At 42.1% G+C, this 27,668-nt stretch overlaps 1 protein-coding gene and 1 long non-coding RNA gene across 3 annotated transcripts in view; one reads left to right on the top strand and one right to left on the bottom strand.

Moving 5' to 3' along the window:
* LOC128639088 (B-cell receptor CD22) overlaps window positions 1–27,668 on the bottom strand; it is a 281,839-nt gene that overhangs the window by 113,756 nt on the left and 140,415 nt on the right. The window lies entirely within an intron of this gene.
* On the top strand, window positions 10,670–25,896 carry LOC128639089 (uncharacterized). Its single transcript, XR_008399143.1, has 2 exons — window positions 10,670–10,744; window positions 25,025–25,896. It is a non-coding gene; the product is annotated as an uncharacterized LOC128639089 (long non-coding RNA).

The following is a 27,668-nucleotide window of genomic DNA, read 5'->3' as shown; positions in this document are numbered from 1 at the left end:
TTTATTAATAACAAAAAATTATAAAAAGTTCACAAGTCAAACATTATGCCAGGAGTCTAAGCCAGAGCTGGTAGTCAGACAAGTCGAGCCAGGAGCCAAAGTGCATAGTCAGACGGGCCGAGTCAGGAGCCAAAGTGAGTAGTCAGACAAGCCGGAATCAGGAACAAGGAGAACAGCAGAGTCAGGAACAAGCCAGGGATCAGGAACCAGGAGGGACATCAGACAGCCAGGTAATACACAGGAACTGAAACACAGGAGCTCACAAACAGGTCTGAGACAACGCAAGGGCAAAGCATACTGAACAGAGGCCCTTTAAATAATAGGTGATGACATCACAATACTGAGACTGCAACCTGTCTCACATGGATGATGTACACCAGTCCAGAAATAAAAGGGCGTGCAGGAAATGAGCAGCATCAGACATTTTGCACCAGATTCAGTAATAGGTGAGTAAAATGGCTGCCAGCAGCACATGGCAAACAAAGCAGGGAAAAAACCTTGACAGTACCCTCCCCTCAATGACACCTCCCCCGTGGGAGGACAAAAGGCTTATTGGGGAAACAAGCATGGAAGGCACAGAGGAGGGCGGGAGCATGAACATCAGAGGAGGGAACCCATGAACGCTCCTCCGGACCGTAGACCCTCCAGTGACCAAATACTATATTGCGGCCCCTGGACATACGAGAGTCAATAATGCTGCTGACCTCATATTCTTCATGGTTGTCAACAGAGATATTACGAGGACGAGGCAACACAGTGGTAAACCAATTACAAATCAATGCGCATTGCAGGAGGAAGGTCAAGAGCGTAGGCCACAGGATTGACCTGTTGGAGTATTCGAAAAGGACCAACATAACGGGGAGCCAGTTTATTGGAAGGCACCTGAAGGTTCAAGTTGCAGGAGGACAGCCAAACCCTCTCACCAACCTGGTAGGAAGGTGCGGGCAGACGACTATGATCAGCCAGGAACTTTTACCACTGCATAGAACGATGAAGGCAATCCTGAATCTGCACCCACGTGGAACGGAGTTGCTGGAGATGCAACCGGAATACCCTGAGACATGAATGAATCGGGCAACAAGGATGGTTGGAACCCATAATTCGCCATGAACGGGGATAACTGGGAGGAAGCATTAATAGCACTATTACGAGCGAACTCTGCCCAAGGTAACAGTTGAGACCAATTATTGTAGTGATCTGAGACATAGCAATGGAGGAACTGTTCCAGAGCTTGATTAAACCGTTCCGCAGCCCGATTGGATTGAGGGTGATAAGCCGAGGAGAATGAAAGTTGGATCCCCATTTGAGCACAAAAGGAACACCAAAATCTGGAGACAAACTGGCTACCCCGGTCCGAGACTATCTCCTTGGGTAACTCATGTGAATAGAAGACCTTCCTGGCAAAAATTGAAGCAAGTCTTCAAGGGAATGCAATGTGACATTTTAGAAAAACGGTCAACCACCATTAGGATAACAGTATTGCCATTGGAAACAGGGAGCCATTGGAAAAATGTGTCCAAGGATGCTCACCATTAGCAATAGGTTGAAGAAGACCCACAGGAAGATATCGAGGAGTCCTATTCTGTGCACATACTGAGCAGGAGGCCACATATGCAGCAACATCAGAACGAAGACCTGGCCACCAGAATAGTCGAGTGACAGACCAAATCATTTGGTTCTTGCCCGGGTGACCTGCGGATTTAGGATAGTTGTAAGTGTGCAATAGTTTAGTTCGAAGATTCTCAGGAACAAAGCACTTACCACTAGGTTTCTCAGGAGGTGCATTAGTTTGTGCAGCCAGGATCTCCTCCACCAAGTGAGAAGTCAAATTGGTATGTATGGTAGCCAAAATATGGTCAGGAGGTATAACTGGAATAGGTACAGACCCCTCCTTGGACAGAGGTGAAAATTGTCGAGAGAGGGCATCAGCCCTAACATTCTTACTACCAGGAAGGTAGGAGACCACATAAATAAACCAAGACAAAAATAGCGCCCATCTGGCCTGTCTGGGCGACAAACGTTTTGCTTCAGATAGATAAGTCAAATTCTTGTGGTCAGTAAGAATGAACACTGGTACGCTAGTACCCTCGAGAAGGTGCCTCCAATCCTTGAGTGCCAAAAATATGGCCAGTAATTCCCTATCGCCAATTTTATAATTGCACTCGGCCGGAGACAATTTCTTTGAGAAGAAACCGCACGAATGCAAGGAACCATCAGGCATAGGACGTTGAGACAAGAGGGCACCTACTCCAGTCTCAGATGCATCGACCTCAAGAATGAAAGGCAGGACAGAGTTAGGATGAGCCAGAAGTTGAGCAGCAGCAAAGGCAGTCTTAAGACTCTCAAAAGCCTTATTGGCAGTAGATGACCAATGGAGTGGATCATACTACTTACGGGTCATGTCAGTGATAGGTTTTAATAAACTTCCTATAGTATTTGGCAAAGCCCAAAAAACATTGAATAGAGCGAAGACCAACTGGGCGTGGCCACTGCAGGACTGCAGACAACTTGTCAGGATCCATGGAGAACCCTGAAACAGAGATTACATATCCTAGGAAGGTTACTTGAGTCTAATGGAACTCAGATTTCTCGAGTTTACAAAACAGGCCATTCTCACGTAATCTCTGAAGTACCCGTGTATCATCAGAATGATGAGCCTCAAGAGTGGGTGAGTGTATGAGGATATCATCTAAGTACACCACAACACACTGTTGCAACATATCTCGTAGGACATCATTAATAAATTCCTGGAAAACAGCTGAAGCATTACATAGGCCAAAGGGCATTACAAGATACTCATAATGCCCACTCCTGGTGTTAAATGCTGTTTTCCATATGTGGCCCTCCTTAATCCTAATGAGATTGTATGCTCCTCTCAAATCAAGTTTAGAAAAGACCGTAGCTCCCTTGAGGCAGTCAAAGAGTTCCGTAATGAGCAGAATAGGGTAAGCATTCTTAATAGTAAGATGATTAAGACCCCTATAATCGATGCATGGTCTTAACTCGCCACCCTTTTTCTTCACGAAGAAGAAGTCAGCCCCTGCAGGAGAGCAGGATTTGCGGATGATCCCCCGCGAAAGAGCATCAGCAACATACTCCTCCATTGCACAATTCTCCGCAACAGAAAGAGGGTAAACCCGGCCCCGAGGAGGAATGGTTTCGGGTTGCAGGTCTGTGGCACAATCGTAAGACTGATGAGGAGGCAACGTACCGGCACGCACCTTGTCAAAAATCTCTAGGAACTCTTGGTATTCCTCTGGCAATTGAGATACCAAAGAAGTGCACAAGACTTTAACTGGTTTCCGAAGACAAGTGGAAATACATTGTGGGGACCATGACAAAATTTCAGACCTGCGCCAGTCGAGACTGGGATTGTGCTTTTGGAGCCAGGGATAACCCAGAACAAATAGAAAATGTGGAGAATTTATCACCTGGAACTGGAGGGTTTCAAAATGGAGAGCCCCAACAGTCATGGTTAATGGAGCGGTTTCGTGAGTAACGTGTGTGGGCTGAAGGGGCCTGCCATCAATGGCCTTAATAGCATGTGGAATGGACCGAGGCAATACAGTAATGTAGTGCTCTGATACAAAAGCACTGTCAATGAAATAGCCCGCAGCACCAGAGTCAACAAGAGCCTGGGTGACTATGAAGGAGTCCACCCAGGAAAGGACAACCGTGACCAAAGGTTTCTCCTTTAGCAGTTCCGGGGATGAGGATAAACCACCCAAGGTCTGCCCCTGACAGGACCTTAGGTGCGAGCGTTTCCTGGCTGTTTAGGACAAGACTTTAAAAGGTGGCCCTGTTACCCACAATAGAGGCAGAGCCCCTCCCTCCTCCTAAAGGCCCTCTCCGCCATAGAGAGATGCATGAATCCCAACTGCATCGGCTCAGCAGTACCTGGTGACTCGGGACCAGGAGGCATGGGAGGAGAGGGAGGCATGGGTGGGAATGAACACACAGGAGACAACGTAACAGGAGGCTTCCGCAAGCACTCCTTGAAAGAGGGCCTTTCACTTAGTCTGATGTCAATTAGGATTAAAAAAAGACACCAATGCCTTGAGATATTCTGGTAAATCTCTGGCAGCAACTTCATCTTTAATAGCATCAGAGAGCCCATGAAAGAAGGCGGCAACAAGGGCTTCATTGTTCCAACCTACCTCTGCGGCAAACGTACGGAACTCAATGACAACTGAGCAACAGATCTTGGACCTTACTGAATGGACATGAGTCGTTTAGCAACAGAGGAGGAGCGAGCTAAAACATCAAATACCCTTCGAAAGGAAGCCACAAATTCAGGGTAATTTGAAATCACAGGTTTATTAGTCTCCCACAAGGGATTGTGTCAGAGTAACGAGATGAGAAATCCCACCTGTCAGAGGGAAAAGCCTGAGGTAACATCTCAAAGTAAATACCCACCTGGTTCAAAAACCCTCTGCACAGAATAGGATTGCCTCCATATCGCTGAGGTAGAGGTGCAGAACGGGACATGCTCCTGGTAGGACTAGGTGCAGCAGCGGAAAAACAGGAGCAGCCATAACTTGTGGGACACTCTGGTCCAAATGTGCAGTGCGAGTCAGCAGGGTTTGCAGGGCTAGTGCAAATTGATCCAAGCATTGATCCTGTTCATCCATCCTGGAAATGATGGTAGGTAAATGTGGATTATTAGCACCATCAGGATTCATGGCCCTTGCGTAATGTCAGGGTGTCAGGAATCAGACTGAGACGAGAAGTGCAAAAATAATCACACCTTTATTAACTAGTGATGTAGCAAACCTAAAATTTGGGGTTAGCGAATGGCGAACGCGAACTTCCGCAAAAGTTTGCGAACCGGCGAACCAGGCGAACCGCCATAGACTTCAGGTGAATTTTAAAACTCACAGGGACTCTTTCTGGCCACAAAAGTGATGGAAAAGTTGTTTCAAGGGGACTAACACCTGGACTGTGGCATGCCGGAGGGGGATCCATGGCAAAACTCCCATGGAAAATTACATAGTTGATGCAGAGTCTGGTTTTAATCCATAAAGGGCATAAATCACCTAACATTCCTAAATATATTTGTGTTTTAATAAATTATTTTATCTTACCATCCTGTGAAAGCAACTGTTTACCCAACAGTATAAAGTGGGTGTGCGGATTTACCTGAGCTTGGTTATAGATCCAACCCATGTGAGTAACCATTTGTATACAAGTATCTTGCATTTCTCGGACAGTGTTACAGAGTTACACTATGTGGTACAATTTTGTTTCCTTTCTATGAGAATGAAATAAGAAACAACAGAAGATTGGAGTAGTCAGATGAGCCAGAATCAGGATCAAGAACAGCAGAGTCAGGAACAAGCCAGGGATCAGGAACCAGGAGGGATGTCAGACAGCCAGGTAATTAACCGGAACTGGATTACAGGAACTCACAAACAGGTCTGAGACAACGCAAGGGCAAAGCATACTGAACAGAGGCCCTTTAAATAATAAGTGATGACATCACAATACTGAGACTGCAACCTGTCTCACACGGATGATGTACACCAGTCTGGCCATAAGAGAGCATGCAGGAAATGAGCAGCATCAGACGCTCTGCACCAGATTCAGTAAGAGGTGAGTAAAATGGCTGCCAGCAGCACATGGCAAACAAAGCAGGGAAAAAACCCTGACAGGCTGCTAATGGTCTTCCTTGCCCTTCCTTTTTGTGGCAGATGGCGTTGGACTGCAGCCACTGATTCCTCTAATCCATACATCCCTGGCACCAGCTACTCGGGAGGCTTATGTGAGGTACAGGAGCGAATGGGTGAGCTTTTGTGACCTCCATGAATTGCCTTCTTGCGAGGGTGAGCAGTGCTTCCTACTACAGTGGCTAGCCTAGCTGAGAGGTAAGCAGGTGAAAAAGGGTGCAGTGGTGTCCAGGCTTTCTGCAGTCACTTTCTTCTGCAGACTGTATGCGTTTCAGGATGCGTCACACTCCTTTCTCGTGAAACAGATAATTTGGGGTTGGAGGCGTTTGGAGATGCCAAGGAACCGATCACAGTGGATCGGCTGGTAAAATTGTTAGAAGTATTGCAGGCAATTTGTTCCTCGCCTTTTGAGGTCAAGCTTTTCGGGCGGCCTTTGGGTTGGAATTCCATGGCGCGCTGAGAGTGGGGGAGTTAGTTCCACCTTCTAAGACAGCTGTAAGCAGGGGCATCATGCACAATCATGTTAGGGTGATGGATGATTTAATGCTTCTTTTTATTCCCAGGTCTAAGACGGACCATGAAGGCCAGGGAGTGTGACTTTCTCTACCAGGGCAACCAGGTGTCACCTGTTGCCCATTGCGGTTGGTATCTTCATACCTGGAAGTACGACTAGGAGAATCTTCCAGGTTTCTTATTCACGCGCCCGTTGACGCGATACCAATTCAGGAGAATATTGGGTCGAGTAGCTCAGCGGGCTGGTCTCGATGATTCGCGTATTGCACCACACTCATTCAGGGTGGGGCGGCCACGACAGCAGCGGATTTGGGCTGGGCCTCTGACTGTATTCGCTCATTGGGGCGCTGAAGATCACAGCAGTACAGATCCTATGTCAGGCCATTGTACTCTTAGTGGGATAAGTGTTAGAACAGGGGTCCCCATGTGGTATGGTTTTTTGAATGGTGGGTAAGAGGTCTGACCATGTAAGCTTGAGGTCAGGTCCAATATGGTTGCAAGCTAATTGTTGTTTCTTTTTCAGGCACACGTCCAAGTCGGTTTCGGGTGTGGATCATTGGCCATTCATACGTGCACTGGGCTGCGATTAGAGCTGTGGCTATGCCAGGAGGACAACAGCTAGGATTCCCATCATCCACGGCTGTGTTGCATTGGTTAGGGCACAGGGGTTTGTGCTGGGCAGATCTGCCTGCATTGTTGCAAGTAAAATTGTTAGAAGTATTGCCAGCAATTTGTTCCTCGCCTTTTGAGGTCAAGCTTTTTGGGCGGCCTTTGGGTTGGCATTCCATGGCGCGCTGAGAGTGGGGGAGTTAGTTCCACCTTCTAAGACAGCTGTAAGCAGGGGCATCATGCACAATCATGTTAGGGTGATGAATGATTTAATGCTTCTTTTTATTCCCAGGTCTAAGACGGACCAAGAAGGCCAGGGAGTGTGACTTTCTCTACCAGGGCAACCAGGTGTCACCTGTTGCCCATTGCGGTTGGTATCTTCATACCTGGAAGTACGACTAGGAGAATCTTCCAGGTTTCTTATTCACGCGCCCGTTGACGCGATACCAATTCAGGAGAATATTGCGTCGAGTAGCTCAGCGGGCTGGTCTCGATGATTCGCGTATTGCACCACACTCATTCAGGGTGGGGGCAGCCTCGACGGCAGCGGATTTGGGCTGGGCCTCTGACTGTATTCGCTCATTGGGGCGCTGGATATCACAGCAGTACAGATCCTACGTCAGGCCATTGTACTCTTAGTGGGATAAGTGTTAGAATGGGGGTCCCCATGTGGTATGGTTTTTTGAATGGTGGGTAAGGGGTTTGACCATGTAAGCTTGAGGTCAGGTCCAATATGGTTGCAAGCTAATTGTTGTTTCTTTTTCAGGCACACGTCCAGGTTGGTTCTGGTGTGGATCATTGGCCATTCATATGTGCACTGGGCTACGATTAGAGCTGTGGCTATGCCAGGAGGACAACAGCTAGGATTCCCATCATCCATGGCTGTGTTGCATTGGTTAGGGCACAGGAGTTTGTGCTGGGCAGATCTGCCTGCATTGTTGCAAGATGCTGCAAGAAGGTGGGAAAAGCCCCACATTTTGATTTTGCATGCTGGCGGCAATGATGTAGGGGCCATCCCTACATTGGATTTAATCAGAGAAATGCAGGCAGATCTGGGACAGTTTAAACTCTGGTTTCCAGTTGTACGAATCAGGTGGTCAAACGTGATCCCTAGGTTGAGGTGGAGACCTGAGGAAGCAAGTTAGAGACCTTGAGGGTTTTATAATAGAGCATGGGAACATCTCAGCAGCCTATAAGGGGTTATATAGGCAGGATGGGGATAATTTAGAACCAACAGGAGTAGATCTGTTCCTTCAGAACATCAGGTAGGCGTTACTCCTAAGGTTGTAGTGTGGTGGTGGCAAGAGTCTGGACCGTTTAATTTGCAGGTCTGTCTCTTGTGGCGGGTGGCCAGGATCACGGCTGCAGGCCAGAAGGAGGTTTGAGTGATGGCCATTGCAGTCAGGGTGACGCCCCAGGCTTGGTAGCTTGGACGTGCTCTGGCTAGTTATGACAGGCTGAGAACTCCCTAAGACAAGCTGTGTTGAGTATCTCCGCTTTGTGGTCTGCAGTAGTGTCCCCTGTCCATTTTTTATAAGGGGTTATATAATTAGTTTAAAAATCGAAAGAGAGAGAACAGCACTCCATGAGATAGAACAGAAGCTGGAATAACTTCCATGCATGTTCATTTTTATTGTATTCCTCAGGGTGCCAGTTCATTTTGCCCACTATGCCCCTTCACAGAGAAAAAATATCCGGAAGCATATCAGTCTGACCCTGCCCAAAGACAGTCCAGCACCGAAATACCAGGCAATTGCTCTCTGAACAAGGGAAGCAACAACCCCAGACAATCGTTTTGAGGCCCATAGGAGGCCAAAATGATCATCTGGGGTTGTTGGTTATTTATTTCTAAGTAAAGAATAAAGGTATTTAAATTATTCTTAACACACTTTCAGCTTTAGCTCAGTGGCTCTTGCACACCTTCAGGTTAGTGTGCGAAGGAAAGACAAAAGAAGCTTTTTTAGAGAAGTCTATGGGAAAAGGGAGTTAGAACAGCCACACTATTCCAGCTGTTAGTGCATCTGAGTCTTTCACTCGAGAGATTACCTTTTATGAATATGAATATAGCGCTATGAATATACCTTGAGCGCAGTTAGCGCTAAACAACATTTTATCGCTCCACTTGTAAACTAGCCTTTATGTCTAGATATTAAACATAAACAAAAAATGTGTGTGAGACTGCGCCAAAATAAAACTACTACACAAACTCCAAAATAGATAGAAGTCTCTCAAATTCTATAAAAACTGGCAAATAAATAATATTATTAAAATGGAGCGCTCACAATGAGAGCTAAAGTGCGGCCGTATTGAACAGAAAAAAGTTATACCGGACAATTTTGACTATAGCAAACGCAGAAAATTAACCACAAATGCCTAATCTATATGTCCTAGATAAATGTACTGGGATAGGTTAAATTATGTGTATGATGATACGAATGAAAATAATTAATAAACTAATTAATTAATAATGTGTTTCAGATACAAATAGATAAAAATATAAACATGAAAATATACATATAAATTCATGAAAAATACATTTAATTACAATAACAGTTAATAAAAGGTCGACCTTTTATTAACTGTTATTGTAATTAAATGTATTTTTCATGAATTTATATGTATATTTTCATGTTTATATTTTTATCTATTTGTATCTGAAACACATTATTAATTAATTAGTTTATTAATTATTTTCATTCGTATCATCATACACATAATTTAACCTATCCCAGTACATTTATCTAGGACATATAGATTAGGCATTTGTGGTTAATTTTCTGCGTTTGCTATAGTCAAAATTGTCCGGTATAACTTTTTTCTGTTCAATACGGCCGCACTTTAGCTCTCATTGTGAGCGCTCCATTTTAATAATATTATTTATTAGATATTAAACATACAAACATACAAAGTATATAGATAACTGATAAATAGATGATAGATATATAGATATCCTGGCCTATCAAACAAACATAGATTTAAACACATATTTCTTTCCAATGGCATCGAGAGTCCACAAATCCATTCTAATTACTAGTGGGAACTCCTGACCACTAGGAGGAGGCAAACAATACCCCAGCAAAGCTTTAAGTATCCTCCCGCTTCCCACAATCCCCCAGTCATTCTTTGCCTTATATATCAGGATGGATGTGCAAATATGGTGTCTGAAGATATGTATTCCTTTAATAGGTACTTTTCCCTGCAAACAGGGATTGGGGCATTGCTGTGTCCATTTAATCCTCTTTAGTAAGAGTAATAGTGGCTTTTAGCAGTTGGAAGATGGTGAGGTAGTCCTTGCTTACCTTCCAACATTTATGCTACCCCTATAGAGAAAACAGGGTTGGTTACTCTGCTTTTCTTTTTCTACAGGTCCCTGTTAGAGGTCGGCTGAATCTGTCATACCTGAAAAGCTGTTCCTGGCCTTCAGCTGGATCCACAGGTAGGTGTTTTTGCCTTCTAGGTTAGAAGGATTCAGCACTTTTGGGGGTTAATTCCCTCAGTGGATATAACAGGACTTAATTATCTCTTATTTAGGGATATAAAATAGTTTGGGCAGCACAGAGAGAGCACTATACTGTAATTGAATATAGTGGTCTGGGGAAGCTTATTATATCCTTTCCTAAGGATATTATGCTATTATAAGAGCAGCCTAGAATCTCTTACAAGCTTTATGGAGCAGCAGGGGTATGCAGGGGTAGCAATACAGAGGTAGCAATACAGGCTCAGGTAGCAGTATTGTAAGATCATCTGTTCATATCTCTTAAGGGAATATTTATAAGTGAGGCGCAAATAATTATTCAAGACTGATACTCAATACTCGCCACACTGCTGTTTACTAACTAACAAACTGCTGAGTTAACCAACTCTCTTCTGCTTTCAGGTATGTGAATTGATCCCTGCATTCAAATCCTGCCAAATTTCCCTGTTTTTGTGTCATATGTACTACAAGTCTCTCTTTGGTATGTGAATTGATCCCTGCATTCAAATCCTGCCAAATGTCCCTGTGTTTTGTGTCACATGTACTACAAGTCTCTATTTGGTATGTGAATTGATCCCTGCATTCAAATCCTGCCAAATTTCCCTGCTTTTTGTGTCATATGTATTGCAAGCCTCTCTTTTTGCATCTGTCTGTATACTTAATTATGTATTTACCCTGCTGATATCTTGCCTTTATCTATGTGATGTTCAAACCTTGCAAATTCTTGTTTTAATAACTAAATTTATAATGTCTCTAATGGTTTAACCACAGCCTCCCCCAAATTCTATTGTCTGTTATTTTTAACTTATCTCACCCTGAATCAAATTTTCCCAATTGGCCTTTGACTGTCTTTGATCGTGTCATTACCTAATTTATTGCATTCAGCTGAATGCTCTTGCCTATAAATTTAACACTGCTATTGGGAAAGCAATGCAGGCTCAGGTAGCAGTATTGTAAGATCAATTTCGTGATTCAGATAGAGCATGCAATTTTAAGCAACTTTCTAATTTACTCCTATTATCAATTTTTCTTCGTTAACTTGCTATCTTTATTTAAAAAAAGAAGGCATCTAAGCTTCTTTTTTGGTTCAGTACTCTGGACACCACTTTTTTTATTGGTGGATGAATTTATCCACCAATCAGCAAGAATAACCCAGGTTATTCACCAAAAATGGTCCGGCATCTAAACTTACATTCTTGCATTTCAAATAAAGATACCAAGAGAATGAAGAAAATGTGATAATAGGAGTAAATTAGAAAGTTGCATGCTCTATCTGAACCATGAAAGAAAAAATTTGGGTTCAGTGTCCCTTTAAGTGAACATTTATAAGTGAGGCACAAAGAATTATTCAAGAAATGAACAAGGATTGGACAAGGGATAAGGCAAGTGCTGTTTTTATACTAAGTTGTATACACTGTTTGACTAATTTGAAAAAATGCTAAATATCTTCATATTCCTTTTTACCACCTTTTGTATGTTTAACAAACTACTTTACTCAATTACTCCTTACCCCTCACCACCAGCACTGCTCATTAGCCCATCTCTCTTAACCACACCTTACTTTTGTATTCATGAACTTCAAACATTCCTAAAGACTCTCTCTCCCCCTTGCAACTCATCACATAAACAATCTCACTACTGCAAAACCACATCTCATCTTATGTCACTCTCCCTCTTGCTCATACTAGCTGCTGGCAACATTTCCTCCAATCCTGGTCCCCCACAACTTCCTTGCCCTGCACACTCATGTGTGGCCTTCAATAGACTTCAAAAACAAAACTCTGGTAACCTTAATCTTATTCCTCTTGCATCTAGAGCCACCACCCCTTCACTTGTGCACTCTGGAACTCTTGCTCTGTTTGCAACAAACTCACTTCTATCCATGACCTCTTTATCTCCCACTCTCTCAATCTTCTGGCTCTCACAAAAACCTGGCTCTCTCCTTCAGACACTGCTTGCTCTGCTGCACTGTCACATGGGGGTCTCCACTTCAGCCACACTCCTAGTTCTGACAATAGACAAGGAGGTGGTGTTGGAATTTTACTTTCCTCTAGTTGCACCTTTCAACAAATACAGCCCTTCTCTTCCCTCACATTTTCTTCATTCAAAACACACAAGATTTGCTTATTCTCTCCCCTCTCTATACGTGTTGCAGTCATATACCACCCCCTGGCTCCGCAACTCTTTTTCTAGATCACTTTGTTGCCTGGCTACCTTACTTCCTTTCCTCGGATACCCCTGCCCTCATTCTCGGTGACTCCAACCTCCCTGTTGATAATCCCACGGCCTTCTCTGCAAAACAACTTCTGCAACTCACTTCCTCTTTCGGCCTGTCACAATGGACTGACTCTCCCACTCACAAAGATGGTCACTCCATTGACCTGATTTTCAGTTATCGATGCACTATATCAAACTTCCAAAACTCACCTTTTCCTCTTTCTGACCACCACCTCCTCACTTGTACCATCACCTCCCTCCCTACAACTCTCCCTCCTTCTACCCCTCGCACTAAACTTCACAGAAGAATCAAGTCATTAGATCAGCAACAGCTCACTAGCTCTCTCGAACCTCTTCTCTCTTCCATCCCCTCCTTTTCCTGATGAATCCATCTGCCACTATAACTCCACCCTTACATTGGTCCTTGATAACCTGGCCCCACCTACCATAATTCAGAAAACAAACACTCATCCTCAGCCCTGGAATACTCTCCTCTGACACAGTACCTACGCAGATGTTCCCATACCGCTGAGCGACACTGGAGGAAATCTCGGAGTTCTACTGACTTTCTTCACTATACGTTCATCTTGAACGCTTACTATTCTGCCCTTAATCTATATAAACAACACTAATTCTCCACTCTTATCTCTACTCTTTCTTCAAACCCAAAACGTCTGTTCTCCACATTCAATACTTTTCTCCGCCCACCCCCACCTCCCACCACAACTTTTCTCTCAGACCATGATTTTGCCAGTTACTTCAACAACAAAATCGACTCCGTCAGAAATGAAATCATCTATCAACATACTACCAGTCGCCCTCCCCATTAAAAGCTCACAATCATCCAAAACCCACATAGCCATAAATTAAGCTCTTTTTCCCCTGTTACAGAGGATGAAGTTTCTGCCCTTATACTATCCTCTCACCTCACTACCTGTTCCCTCGACTCCATCCCATCACAACTACCTCCCTCCCTCCCTCCCTCTTCTACCCTTACCCCTATACTCACACACATCTTCAACCTCTCCCTCAGCACTGGTATAGTTCCCAAATCTCTTAAGCATGCATTAGTCACACCTATCCTTAAAAAAACTCTCGATCCAACTTCTCCATCCAACTACCGCCCTATTTCCCTACTACCTCTTGCATCAAAGCTTCTTGAAAAGCTAGTATATGCACGTCTATCCCATTTCCTTACACTAAACTCCCACCTTGACCCACTGCAATCTGGATTTTGGCCCCTTCACTCAACAGAGACAGCAATTGTTAAGATTACTAATAACCTACTTACAGCAAAATCAAAAGGCTACTTCTCTCTACTTATCCTCCTTGATCTGTCTGCAGCCTTTGATACTGTCGAACAATCTCTTTTGCTCCATACCCTCCAATCCTTCGGCATCTGTGACACAGCTCTCTCTTGGTTCTCTTCCTACCTGTCTAACTGTACCTTTAGTGTTGCCTTCTCTGGGGCATCCTCTGCCCCGTTACATCTTTCTGTTGGGGTACCACAAGGCTCTGTCCTCAGTTCCCTTCTCTTCTCAATCTACACGTCCTCACTAGGTTCCTTAATAAAGTCCCATGGGTTTCATTATCATTTGTATGCCGACGATACCCAAATCTACCTCTCTGCACCAGAACTGCCTCCTTCCTTGCTAACCCGTGTCACTAACTGTCTCTCTCATATCTCATCTTGGATGTCCTCTCATTACCTCAAGCTAAATATCTCTGTTACAAACTGCTATTTGTAACTGGCCCTTTAAATGGAAAATTGCCCTGCTTCCCTGGATTTTGGAGAAGCCTATTTGCCAGCCTCCTTCCTCATGACTATGGCCCCTGGAAGATTGTGCCCCTGAGAACATATTAACTTTTATTGGGTGTGTATGGCCCTTTAAGAACCGTCTGGGGACATATTGTGACTTTGGTGAACAATGCCCCTTTAAGACTATGTCCCCAGACCTGTAAAATAGCTTGTCCCTGGCTTTCTCCCACTTGGTTCAGTGGATAGGGCTTGCTGAACCAAATGCCACACAGGCAGAGTGTTCCACAGAGGGGGAGCACTATTGCAAAGGCATTGGTTTACATTGTGTGCCATTAAGAGTTAATTTTGTTCAATTCTAAATACAAGTTTGCTGGGATCAGCTCTAATTAGGTTTAGTGATAAAACATTCCCATTGTCTAATCAGACTGCTAGTGATAAGGTGGACTGCATTGTTTTATTGTGTGTAACTTGTTATCTGCTGAAGTAATGTTGTGGCCTGTCAAAGGGAGTGTCTCTCTATCTAATATCAAATGTGTGATGGGGGATTTTATGCCTCCCCCTGAGAGTGTCCAGTTTGCATGTAACCTCAATAAAAACCAGGCTGTGTGTTCCAGCACATCAGACCTATTCTGACCCTCTAACTTGCAGCTTTGACTCATGTTTGTAGGGGACAGCTGTAATCACTACAGGGATTGCTATGCTCTATATACTCCCTTAGCTACTGAGCTCCTGTAAGAGCTCTTGTTCCCGATCCTGCTTCGCTCTAAAGAAGGAAGAGTGTCAGGGTTACTGCTTGCTAATGATCTGTCCCTTTAAGAGCCTCCTATATCAAGCACTTCCCCCCAGCATTCATTGCTGGTTAATTGAGAATTGATTCACAGCACAAGCGTTACACTGAGAGTTTTCCTCACTCTCCAACAGCCTCATAATTTCTTATTTGAAGAGTTCTGATAACATCTCTTATTTTTCATTCCTACTTCTAGCAGCTCTTTTACTCAATTCAACTCCAGAAGATATTGCATACTACAAGGGAATCAAACTAACTCGACATCAAACTCTGAAGCATTCACAAGGTAACAGGATTCAAGCAGCTTCATACACAGCACAGCAAGTAGCGGTGACGTCATCAGCTGCAGCCGCAACCGCTCTCCCTCTGAGTACCACGCTGCTGTTCATAACAAACGGACAAGTAACAATTCATGTGTTCTCAGGTCAGACCCAATTATTTTACTATTAATCGTATCCTTACTTATTTTGATGAACTTTACCTGCCTAATTAAGGAATACTATATTTTATGTTACTGCTTTATTTGAACTGTTTGCATTATCAAATGCCCTGAAAGTAATACAGTTTATGAAGTTAATAAACTGTCACTTATTGGGCAAATAGTAATACATTATATGAAGCACTGACAACGAATTCATCAAGCTTCTTTTATGTTACAAACCTACCTTTGAGGAAATTGTTGGTTCTTATTTATAAAACAAAATTAAATGCTTGTTCAAATTGCTACAAATACATACTATTACAGAATTAACCAGCCATAAGGAAGAAAGGATTTAGTGTTTGTGTACACAGAATTATCCTATACTAAACATATACTTTCAACAGCAATTATGGAACAAGATCTTTTAAGTGATAAAGTTCAAGTCCTGTCAGACAGATTAGAAGCTTTATCAGGTTCTTTCCATGAATTACAAGTGGAAAATCAGGCTTTGAAGGCCTGCTTAAGAGAGACTCTGGCACCTAAACCTACAAGTGCAGATTCTATCCCTGAACCTATGGTCTCCCCCCCCGAAAAATTCTCTGGTGACCGTTCAAGATTTAGAGAGTTTAAAAATTCCTGTTTGTTGCTTTTTCAATTAAAGCCACGTACTTATCCCACAGAAAGATCAAGAGTGCTCACTGTGATATCATATTTGAGGGGGGAACCTAGGGCTTGGGCTGACTCTTTTTTTGAAAATGATGATGCAATACTAGGTTTTCTAGATGAATTCTTTGATCAAATGTCAGCATTATATGATGACCCTTTCAAACAGGTCACAGCTGAAAACTTACTTAGATCTTTAAAACAAAGAAAGAACCCAGTGGAGTCTTACATCACACAATTTAAAATTTCTGCCCGTGATTCAGGATGGAATGAGGTCTCCCTTAAAACTCAATATCGTTTAGGATTATCTGAGGATATAAAGGATGAGCTTTCACGCACAGGGATTCCAGATTCATTGGAAGATTTTTTTTCTCTCACTATTAACATAGATAGACGGCTTAGGGAACGCCGCTCTGAAAAGGCTAGCGGTACAAAAAGCTTTCTCTCCACACCTGTTTTTCAAACTAAAGAATCACCACAACCTATGGACATAGGCTTCATAAAGGGTCCCCTCTCCTCTCAGGAGAAGAATAGGAGGAAGTTGCATAGTTTGTGCATGTATTGTGCCTGCCCTACTCATGAAGTAAAGGACTGCCCTGTTCTGGCTAGGAATAAGAAGGGTAGGTTGCCTAACATCACTGAATCCCTGTTAATGAAAACCATTAAACCATCATATTTAACTATCCCTATTATTTTACAGTGGGATCAAATCAGGATAACAACTGAAGCTATCCTGGACACCGGCTCATGTAGAAATTTTGTTGATTTTTCTTTTGTGAAACAGAATAAAATACCTCTGGTCTCTAAGAAAACTCCAGTCTCTGTGAAGGTCATTGATGGCTCTTTTTTAAAATCAGGTCCTGTCACACACCAAACTGCACCATTACAGGTAATATCCTGCACACACATCACAGAAACACTCACTTTTGATGTCATATCTTCACCAATGTTTAATGTAATCCTTGGTATAAATTGGTTTTGTAAACACAAACCAACTATAAACTGGAATGACCTCAGTTTATCTTTTCCTCATCTCACTCAAAATAGTGAGACATCATCAGATTTAATTATGCTACAGGTTGAGGATAATATTTTACCCAAACAATATGCAGACTTCTCAGATGTTTTTAATAAAAAAGAAGCTGAATGTTTGCCCCCTCATAGGGAATACGATTGTCCTATTGATTTACTCCCAGGAGTTTCAATTCCCTATGGACATATCTACCCCCTTTCTAAACCAGAACTAGAACACCTTAAAAACTATATAGATGAGAACCTCCGAAAAGGTTTTATAAGACCTAGTACCTCCCCTGCAGGTGCAGGCATATTTTTTGTTACCAACAAAGATGGCACGTTAAGACCAATCATTGATTACAGGGAATTGAACAGGCGTACCAGAAAAAACAGGTACCCCCTACCTTTAATCCCTGAATTAATTGAAAGATTAAGGGGGGCCTCAATTTTCACTAAATTGGATCTTCGAGGTGCCTATAATCTTATACGAATGAGAGCTGGCGACGAATGGCTCACTGCTTTTCGGACTAGATATGGGCTATTCGAATATACAGTGATGCCATTCGGTCTGTGCAATGCCCCAGCAACATTCCAATGCTTAATCAATGATCTTTTCAGAGATATTTTGGATGTATATGTTGTTGTCTATTTGGACGATATTCTAGTTTACTCACAAAATTTAGATCAACATAGAATGCATGTTAGAGAGGTTCTCACTAGGTTACGAAAAAATAACCTATACGCTAAACTAGAAAAATGTATATTTGAGTCAAATAATATCTCTTTTCTGGGGTATAACATCTCTCCTGAAGGAATCAAGATGCAAGATGACAAGGTTCAGGCCATTCATAATTGGCCGACTCCCCAATGTAAGAAAGATGTTCAACGTTTCCTTGGCTTCTCAAATTATTATAGGAAATTCATTCCTGGATTCGCTGCTATTACCAAACCTCTTACTGAACTCACCAAATTGAATCATCCTTTCAGGTGGACAAGCCATACTCAACAGGTATTTGACCTTTTAAAAAATAAATTCACTACAGCACCCATTCTCCAATACCCGGATTTAGAAAAGCAATTTATCCTGGAAGTTGACGCTTCTGAGTTCACAATAGGGGCAATCCTCTCTCAAAGGAAATCATTCAAAGAACCCTTACATCCGGTCGCATTCTTCTCAAGATTGATGCAACCAGCAGAGTTAAATTATCCAGTTGGCGAGAAAGAATTACTTGCAATAAAGTGTTCCTTCGATCACTGGAGGCACTTGCTTGAGGGTGCAACACAACCAACTGTCATATATACTGACCATAAAAATCTGCAATATCTTCAGTCTAATCGAACTCTATCCTCCAGACAATTACGCTGGAGTCTTTACTTCTCTCGTTTCCATTACATCATTACCTACAGGCCTGGTACAAAAAATGGCAAGGCTGACGCCCTCTCTAGACAAGGTCCTAAACCTATAATACCATGCATTCCTACTACTATTGTTCCTAAGGACTCTATCATTGGAGTTATAACAAGTCTAACTACAGTGATAAAAGATGCTACTGCTATTGATCCATCAGTACCTCATACAGATCTTACTTACAATTCTGATGGCTTACTTTATAAGGACGGGAAGCTATACATACCTCCAAATCTTAGATCTTCAATCTTGAAAACAGTTCATGAATCTCCCCTTTCTGGACACATGGGAAGGGATAAAACCTTGGATTTACTTAAGAGATCTTTTTGGTGGCCTACTCTTAACCTCGATCTCAAAGAATATATTTCTAAATGTGTTATATGCGCAACCTCCAAACCTTCTAAACAACTCCCTGTGGGTCTTTTACAGCCTTTACCTGTACCTCAAGTACCCTGGGAGGCGGTATCCTTAGACTTTATTGTGGACTTACCTCTCTCTAACAAATATACCACTATAATGGTTGTCACCGATCTATTCTCAAAGATGGCACATTTCATACCGGTTATTTCCCTACCCACTTCCAAGTTCACCAGTGAATTATTCATTCAAAACATTATAAGACTGCATGGAATACCTAAAACCATCCTTAGTGACCGTGGAACCCAATTCACATCTAAATTCTGGAGAAATTTGTGTGCTGCTCTGCATATAGAACAAAAACTCACCACTGCTTACCATCCTCAGACGAATGGGCAGACAGAGAGGGTGAACCAGTGGCTAGAGCAATACCTACGTTGTTTCTGCTCTCACCAACAAGATTCTTGGGCCACCTACTTGCCCTTAGCAGAATTTGCCTATAATAATAATAAGAGTTCTACAACTGGCACATCACCATTTTTTATAAATTATGGTTTACATCCAAATTTCACACTACTTCCGAAGATTGACACCCCATGTCCTCAGGTGAATGATCTGGTTAATGACATTTCAGCTAACTTTTCTTCAATTCGTGAACATATTCTTCAGGCTCAGGCATCACAACGCAGGTACTACGATCTTCGCCACAGACCTAGTCCTCAATATTCCGTAGGACAACAAGTATGGCTCTCCACTAAGAACCTCAAGATACCTTATCCTTGTAGGAAACTAGGTAAACTCTTTTTGGGTCCTTACCCTATCGTCAGGGTAAATGGTCCAACAACAGTTACACTCCAACTACCATCAACTTTTAAGATACATCCAACTTTCCATGTGTCTCTTATCAAACCTTGCAACCTACCCATAACAAATATTACATCAGAAGACCCAATACCTTCTGCTAATCTTGATTGCCAGTATGAGGTTCATAGCATTCTGGATTCTAGACTACGTCGTGGGAATCTTTTCTATTTGGTTCATTGGAAAGGTTTTGGCCATGAAGATGATTCCTGGGAGCCTGCTTCAAACATATCTGCTCCACGTCTGATTTCCCTCTTCCATAGACGTAACCCTGATCGTCCTAGGCCTTGAACCTCGCTGTGGTTCTTTTTGTGGGGGGCTCTGTCAGGGTTACTGCTTGCTAATGATCTGTCCCTTTAAGAGCCTCCTATATCAAGCACTTCCCCCCAGCATTCATTGCTGGTTAATTGAGAATTGATTCACAGCACAAGCGTTACACTGAGAGTTTTCCTCACTCTCCAACAGCCTCATAATTTCTTATTTGAAGAGTTCTGATAACATCTCTTATTTTTCATTCCTACTTCTAGCAGCTCTTTTACTCAATTCAACTCCGGAAGATATTGCATACTACAAGGGAATCAAACTAACTCGACATCAAACTCTGAAGCATTCACAAGGTAACAGGATTCAAGCAGCTTCATACACAGCACAGCAAGTAGCGGTGACGTCATCAGCTGCAGCCGCAACCGCTCTCCCTCTGAGTACCACGCTGCTGTTCATAACAAACGGACAAGTAACAATTCATGTGTTCTCAGGTCAGACCCAATTATTTTACTATTAATCGTATCCTTACTTATTTTGATGAACTTTACCTGCCTAATTAAGGAATACTATATTTTATGTTACTGCTTTATTTGAACTGTTTGCATTATCAAATGCCCTGAAAGTAATACAGTTTATGAAGTTAATAAACTGTCACTTATTGGGCAAATAGTAATACATTATATGAAGCACTGACAACGAATTCATCAAGCTTCTTTTATGTTACAAACCTACCTTTGAGGAAATTGTTGGTTCTTATTTATAAAACAAAATTAAATGCTTGTTCAAATTGCTACAAATACATACTATTACAAAGAGGTTCACCTACTGGAGCCTGGTCATAGGTCCAGGGCGCAGAGCAGATGGCGAGATACCAGCCCAGCAGCGGTGGTTCGTAGAGTCTGCATTACGTATGGTGGCTACGCAGTAGTTATAGTGTCTACGGTGCTGATGATCCGTTGGTGAGCGCTAGGAGCGTCCTTTTCTACGGTCCAACTTCCAGCCAGCCTGGAGGCAACCGTAACATTTGGCGGCAGCGGTGGGATAGCGTCCTAGCGCAAGGAGCAGCACCCCAACAGCACTGGTATCGTAGGAGAGTTATTGAGGGCAATGCTAGCCACTGCGCAGCGTCCCTACCTACAGCAGCATGGAGCTGACAAGACACTGGTCAGAACCCTGTGAAGAGCACCTCAACCTGATCCGTCGCTATGAGGGCGCTGATTTCGTTCCAGAGGTAAAGAGGCGGCTAGTCCGATATGGTCCAGACCCTGCGCAGGAGGTAGTCAGTCGAATCATCCGAAAATTGGCTACTGAGAACGAAGCGGCACGAGCCTTTGAGCGCCAACTGTGGAGTTTGGGGGTATGGACACCTGCTCTCCAGCGAGAAAATGAGTTACAGGGGGCAGAGACAGTTGCTCCTGTCCCCCAGCAGCAGAGTGAATTGCAGGGAATTGGGAGCCCAGACTCCATTCCCCAGCGGCAGGCTGAGTTACAGGGGGCAGAGACAGTTCGTCCTGTCCCCCAGCAGCAAAGGAATATGCAGGGAATTGGGAGCCCAGACTCCATTCCCCAGCGGCTGGAAGTATGTATGGGAGAGGAGCTTGTAACCCCCTCTCCCCAGCGGCAGCTTAACGCACCAGGGGGAGACAGTAAGCCCCACAACCGTGCAGATGGGACTGTGGTCTCTGCACTTACAGCACAGGGGGCAGAGACAGTTGCTCCTGTCCCCCATCAGCAGAGTGAGATGCAGTGGATTGGGAGCCCAGTCTCCATTCTCCAACTAACTCCTAACTTGGGCCTAGGGTTAACAGTGGAGATGTTAACCCCCACTGACCCCCACGTTCCCTTTGCCACCGGGCAGGACTATGCCCCAATGCCCCCAGCAGAAGAGCTGGCATTAGGACAGAGCGCTGCTGGCTTCTGCCCTACAGACCCCCTTGTTACAGGACTGGCCTGCAAACCCCTCACCCCAGCAGAAGCGCTGGCACCAGGGCAGAGTGCCGCTGGCCTCTGCCCCCCAAGTACCACCAGCTATTTGCCCAGCTGCGCCAGGAAGGCCAAGGATGCTACACTTTCATCCTACAACCTGGAACCTACAGGCCAGTACTACTTATTGTGGGGGGGCTACTTTGCTGCTAATGTTTATTTGTGGGTGGGTTGCGAGACTAACTTAGACACTGACCGACAGAAGGTCAGGTGCCTGGTTAGTCTCCCTCCAAAAGGGGAGATATGTTACAAACTGCTATTTGTAACTGGCCCTTTAAATGGAAAATTGCCCTGCTTCCCTGGATTTTGGAGAAGCCTATTTGCCAGCCTCCTTCCTCATGACTATGGCCCCTGGAAGTTTGTGCCCCTGAGAACATATTAACTTTTATTGGGTGTGTATGGCCCTTTAAGAACCGTCTGGGGACATATTGTGACTTTGGTGAACAATGCCCCTTTAAGACTATGTCCCCAGACCTGTAAAATAGCTTGTCCCTGGCTTTCTCCCACTTGGTTCAGTGGATAGGGCTTGCTGAACCAAGTGCCACACAGGCAGAGTGTTCCACAGAGGGGGAGCACTATTGCAAAGGCATTGGTTTTCATTGTGTGCCATTAAGAGTTAATTTTGTTCAATTCTAAATACAAGTTTGCTGGGGTCAGCTCTAATTAGGTTTAGTGATAAAAGATTCCCATTGTCTAATCAGACTGCTAGTGATAAGGTGGACTGCATTGTTTTATTGTGTGTAACTTTTTATCTGCTGAAGTAATGTTGTGGCCTGTCAAAGGGAGTGTCTCTCTATCTAATATCAAATGTGTGATGGGGGATTTTATGCCTCCCCCTGAGAGTGTCCTGTTTGCATGTAACCTCAATAAAAACCAGGCTGTGTGTTCCAGCACATCAGACCTATTCTGACCCTCTAACTTGCAGCTTTGACTCATGTTTGTAGGGGACAGCTGTAATCACTACAGGGATTGCTATGCTCTATATACTCCCTTAGCTGCTGAGCTCCTGTAAGAGCTCTTGTTCCCGATCCTGCTTCGCTCTAAAGAAGGAAGAGGTTCACCTACTGGAGCCTGGTCGTAGGTCCAGGGCGCAGAGCAGATGGCGAGATACCAGCCCAGCAGCGGTGGTTTGTAGAGTCTGCATTACGTATGGTGGCTATGCAGTAGTTATAGTGTCTACGGTGCTGATGATCCGTTGGTGAGCGCTAGGAGCATCCTTTTCTACGGTCCAACTTCCAGCCAGCCTGGAGGCAACCGTAACAATCTCCAAAACTGAGCTCCTTATTTTCCACAATCTCCACCCCCCTCTATAACTGTTTATAACTCCATCATTACCCCAACCTCGCATGCCCAATGTCTTGGGGTTACACTGGACTCTTTCTTTCACTCCTCACATTCAATCCTTGGCTAAAGCCTGCCGCTTCCACTTCTATGGTTCCAAGAATTATCAAGTCTATAATTATAATACCCTCTTTCGTCATTCCTTCTATCTTTGTGATTGGAATTCCGTGATTCTTTTCTATCATTATAGTGTTCTCTTTCGTTATTTTTAGAGTGATCCCTTCGTGAGGTAGTGTTACTTTTGTGATCAAATGAGACTTCTCTCCTGTAGTGATTTGTGTTGCTCCTGTGATTTGAGTGTTCTTTATCTCTATAGTTACTATTGGTGTATGTGTGAAGATTCCTACTTTATGGGTTTCTTCCTCTAGAGTGATCTGATTGTAAATTATTTCTTCTATGTGAAAGTGAATGTTGTTTCGTCTGTACATATTGTGTACCATTTCTAAAATCTTCACTGTCTCTTAAGTATTTGTTATATTTATTCTCTCCAATTTGGTCATCTAATTCTTTAATTTTTATTTTTATAGTTTCAAACTTATCGTTACATATTTTATTAGTTAGAAAAGGGGTAAGCTCAGTCTCTAATGTACTGATTTCTTTTTCGATGTTTTTTAAAGCTACGTCCTGATGTTCATATAGTAGACTTACTAAATCTGTGGACCATTTGTGCAGAACTGTGTTCTATTTTTTCATAAAGATGGGGTTTTCTGTGCCAAAAGCAGGTACTTTTGAGACCCTCAAACCTCTCGGTACTATTTCCTCGTTTAGATATCTAATTAAAAAGGTAATCTCCCACCATTTTTTAGTTTCTTTAATATATAATTTATGCAATTTGTTCATAATTATTTCCCAATTGGGGTTTTCATTATCTGATGGTTTAAAGGCACTATCGTATTTAATTTTACGTGCATTTCTCCAATCTGAGAGGGTGTTTTTAGCCATATGGGAAAGATTTCATTAGCTGCAAAGAATAAATAGATTTCAATAGCTGCAAAACTAAGAATGTAATCTATCTATTGCAATGCGAATGCAAAATTCAATATTTGGGTCAGACCTCAAGATTTATAAAAACTAGAATACTTGAACATATGTACAAAATAGAAAAAAAGAAGGAGGACCATGGTGTCCCTATTCATTTTAACAACTGTCAATGCTATAAAAATAAAAATCATTTACTCTGGATAGGTATTGAAAAGGTTTCTCTACACTAGAGAGGAGAAGAGATGGATAAATCATTAAACAAGAGAGAACTTTGGTGGATACATACACTAAAGACCTATGGCCACTATGGACTGAATAAGGACATAAGAGTAGCAGCCTTTATCTAATAACATAATAGAATAGGATTTCCACATATAATAAACACATTATCTGACTATTTACATTTTTGCATTCATATTAAAACTATAGTACTATTCCATTCTTATTTTCCATCATTTTATTCTTATATTTATTTTTATTATTATTTTTTATTATTTTATTTAGTTTTTATTTTAGTTTTTATTTATTGCTAATTATAAAATTCTAATACTGTATGGATAGAATTTTTTGGCTAAAGAGAGTATTGCAAGGAAATAATCCCCAAATGGATCACTTTATTTTATTTTAGTATGTTTTAGTTTTAGAAAGTTATGTTTGGCTTATCCATTCAACTGAACCCCTAGTGATCTGCACTATTATTTTCAGATTGTAACCCAACATTGGACTTTTATAATATTGGACAAATTGATACAGACTCCCTTTTCCACATCGGACGAAAATCCCTTTACATCGGAATGAAAACAAAATGGAAACAAAACACCCAGGATTGGTCCTCTTACCGAACATGTGATCATAAAACAGAAGCGGACTTGATTTGGAACTAATATACTGAATGAACTCGAAAGGGAACTTTTGTTTAACCGATTTTGATTGGTTCTAAGAATAAGGTAAAAATGTTTGAATATTGCCATCCGATTTATACGAGTGTAACTAGATCCTTGCAAATTTTGCATATTAACTATGATCTAAACATAAATCGGCAGACAATATTGTTAATCTTGTATATTTATTGTAAGTCCGGCTCTGGTTGGACCGGAAAAGGAATAATAATAATATCTGTATAAAAACATCTATGTAAATCTAAAGGTAGAAGCGGACCTGATTTAGAACTTATGTCCATTATGTACCTGAAAGGGAGCTTTTGTTTAACTAACTCTGATTGGTCCTAGGAACAAAGTGAATTTGCGAATATTGCCATCCGATTTATACAATTATTAAATAGATCTTTGCAAACTTTGCACATTAACAATGGTCTAATTAAAAATCGGCTGACAATATTGATATCGTAAATAAATCTTGAAAAATTATTTTGTAAGTCTGGCTCCGGTTAGACCGGAAAAGGAACACCAATTACTCCTGTATAAAAACACCTGTGTTAATCCAAAAGGCAGCATTTTACCTGTTTACAGCTCTTGAGAAAGACGAGATATCGTTGAAACGCGTAGAGCCTCTTACTATGAGCTTTTATCTTTTCTGTCCATAGTGACATTTTAAAATAAATTTGTAATTTTACGAAACTTTTGCTTGCTGCCTTTTTGGATTTCTACCAACCACACAAGCGGGAGTGCTGTATAGGGAGCCGGATTCCGTTTTTGTCGGAGTAAGTATACTGCACATTTTTGCAACAGTCACATACTGCTTTTTGAAGTACGACACTTTGTATCCACAGTTACAGTGGATTGGGGGATACATTATCATTCAGACTAACTCACAAAGAAGAAGCTGGACTCTGAATTTTTCAGAGTAAGTATACTGCACAATTATATGGTGTTGATCTACACACACAGAAATAAAGTCCTCTCATTCTCAGGCAATTTTGAAGCATAATCAAGAAAACACCTGCGCCTCTATACCACAAACCATTACAATTACCACAGTCTCATTTTGGGAGAGACTGATAGACGGCAGCGGTACAAACAGAGGGGAGTATTTAACCTTGTACATAGATATTGTTTGTTAACATCTTGCATAGCTTGTACTTCTGTATTATCTGTATTACAATTTTTTTCCCATATGGCTAAAAACACCCTCTCAGATTGGAGAAATGCACGTAAAATGAAATACGATAGTGCCTTTAAACCATCAGATAATGAAAACCCCAATTGGGAAATAATTATGAACAAATTGCATAAATTATATATTAAAGAAACTAAAAAATGGTGGGAGATTACCTTTTTAATTAGATATCTAAACGAGGAAATAGTACCGAAAGGTTTGAGGGTCTCAAAAGTACCTGCTTTTGGCACAGAAAACCCCATCTTTATGAAAAAATAGAACACAGTTCTGCACAAATGTTCCACAGATTTAGTAAGTCTACTATATGAACATCAGGACGTAGCTTTAAAAAACATCGAAAAAGAAATCAGTACATTAGAGACGGAGCTTACCCCTTTTCTAACTAATAAAATATGTAACAATAAGTTTGAAAATTTAAAAATAAAAATTAAAGAATTAGATGACCAAATTGGAGAGAATAAATATAACAAATACTTAAGAGACAGTGAAGATTTTAGAAATGGTACACAATATGTACAGACGAAACAACATTCACTTTCACATAGAAGAAATAATTTACAATGAGATCACTCTAGAGGAAGAAAACCCATAAAGTAGGAATCTTCACACGTACACCAATAGTAACTATAGAGATAAAGAACACTCAAATCACAGGAGCAACACAAATCACTACAGGAGAGAAGTGTCATTTGATCACAAAATTAACACTACCTCACGAAGGGATCACTCTAAAAATAACGAAAGAGAACACTATAATGATAGAAAAGAATCATGGAATTCCAATCACAAAGATAGAAGGAATGACGAAAGAGAGTATTATAATTATAGACATGATAATTCTTGGAACCATAGAAGTGACAATCAAGATTATAGAAATAATACACATAGAAATGAAAATAGAACTCACAATGAGCATAACACTAACATAGAAGACACAAAATCTCACCACTCTGGATCAGATTCCACTCACCCTTTTCAAAAAGACACACACAAGGAAAGACACAAAACAGAGACACATCACAACTCCAATTATCAAGAGTGGGCACACCCCAACCGTTACTCCCCACTACATTCAGACAGAACAAATCAAAGAAAAAGAGAGAGAACACCGGACCACACAGGGGGGGGAAGAGGGGGAAGAACAAAGACACAGAAGGAGATGCCAGAGAGACTAGGCATACATAACATCTCTTCATCTACTCTCACTAACCAGGAACCACAAGTACTTTCAAAGGGCTTGAAATTTATTCCAACACAAAATGTAAATACATTC

Source organism: Bombina bombina, chromosome 8 (genome assembly GCF_027579735.1).
Source record: "Bombina bombina isolate aBomBom1 chromosome 8, aBomBom1.pri, whole genome shotgun sequence".
In the NCBI taxonomy this organism is placed as follows: Eukaryota; Metazoa; Chordata; class Amphibia; order Anura; family Bombinatoridae; genus Bombina; species Bombina bombina.
Note: the sequence above shows the minus strand (reverse complement) of the source record. Positions and strands in the feature narration are given on the sequence as shown.